Here is a 1847-nt window from a genome sequence, read left to right on the forward strand (position 1 = left end):
GCGACTAGGCCCGTTAGCCACAGTTGCTGAGCCTGCGCGTCTGGAGCCTGTGCTCTGCAACAAGAGAGGCCGCGATAGTGAGAGACCCGCGCACCGCGATGAAGAGTGGCCCCCGCTTGCCGCAACTGGAGACAGCCCTCGCACAGAAATGAAGACCCAACACAGCCATAAATAAATAAATAAATAAATAAATAAATAAATAAATAATCAGAAGATCCATTACATACACATACACACACACGTGTGTATGAGGGAGAGAGTGGTAAAGCAAGTGTGGTAACATGTTAATATTTGGGAAACCTGGGTGAATGAAGGATATACAGGAATTCTTTGTAGTATTTTTGCCAAATTTTATTTCAAAATGAAAATGTTTTTTAAAATGTTTCCAATTTCTTTCAACATTTTTTTTCTTATGTCCCTGTAGTGAGTTGAATAGTGTCCCCCCCAAAATTCACGTCCACGTAGAACCTTAGAATGTGACCTTATTTGGACGTAGTGTCTTTGCAGATGTAATTAGTTACGATGAGGTCATGCTGGATTAGGGTAGGCCCTAAATCTAATGACTGGTGTCCTTATAAGAAGAGAAGAAGACACATACAGAGAAAAAGGCCATGTGAAGACGGAGGCAGAGAATGCAGTGACACAGCTACAAGCCAAGGATTGCCAAGGATTGCCAGAAGAATCGAGGAAGGATTCTTCCCTAGAATCTTCAGAGGGATCATGGTCCTGCCGACACATTGATTCCAGTCTTCTAGCCTCCAGAACTGTGAGGGGGAAGATATTTGTTTTAAGTCATCAAGTTTGTGGTAATTTGTTAGGGCAATCTTAGGAAAATAATAGCCACCCATCTGCTTAAAACGGCTCTCCGGTCTACAAGGCACCTTATTCTGGCATCCCCAAGCCTCCGATGATGTTAATGACAATACCATTATTTATTTAACACTTACTACAAGCCTAACACTGCACTAAGTGTATTATATGCACGATTCCTTTAATGCTTATCTGAATACAGCAGGTTCAACGACTAATTCACGGCTGGAAAATGGAAGATTAGAGTGGTTAAGTAGTATGTGCAAAATTAGACAGTAGACCCCAGGCAGTCTGACTCCATAAGCCTCACCATTTCTGCTCCAATATTAGTTCATTATGCCCCAAATGAGCCCCTCCTGTCAGAGCAAACAAGCCTAGTGTGCCCTCTCGGGGCACACTCCAAGCTGCCCTGAGTCTATAACTCGAACCTTGCCTCAAGGTTACACTGCCTCTTCCTTCTTATCCTTTTAAATCCTTCCCATCCTAGGCCCAGCCCATGCTCCCTATCCTCTATGAACTTTCCAAGGCGCCTAGGCCACAGCGGTCCCTCTTCCTTCTTGAACTCAGCCCTCAGTGTACTGCTTGCTTGGACCTAAAATATACTCAGGATTACTTTGGATGTTACTTGGCTTTTAAAAAAACTGTCTCCACCCGGATAGCAAGCATCCTGCAAGCAGGTATTAATTATATGCAGGTTATCTGCCACATACCTGAACATCAAGACTTTCGCTACTCTTATTTCTCTAGGTAGAAACCTATCATGAAAGCTATCATCAGGTGTATATGCAATTACGGTAGAAACGACATTTGCAATTTGACTGTTTTCAAGTTTGCTGACTCTCACTTTCAATCGTGTATAAAATGTAGTCTGCTACAACAAAAAGACCATAAATAAATGCTGAGGAGGATGTGGAGAAAAGGGAACCCTTGTACAGTATTGGTAGGAATGTAAATTGGTGCAGCCACTGTAGAAAACATTATAGAGGTTCCTCAAAACCTGAAAATAGAACTACCACATGATCCAGCAATTCCACTCC

This window comes from Eschrichtius robustus, chromosome 6, assembly GCF_028021215.1.
Source record: "Eschrichtius robustus isolate mEscRob2 chromosome 6, mEscRob2.pri, whole genome shotgun sequence".
Classification (NCBI taxonomy): domain Eukaryota; kingdom Metazoa; phylum Chordata; class Mammalia; order Artiodactyla; family Eschrichtiidae; genus Eschrichtius; species Eschrichtius robustus.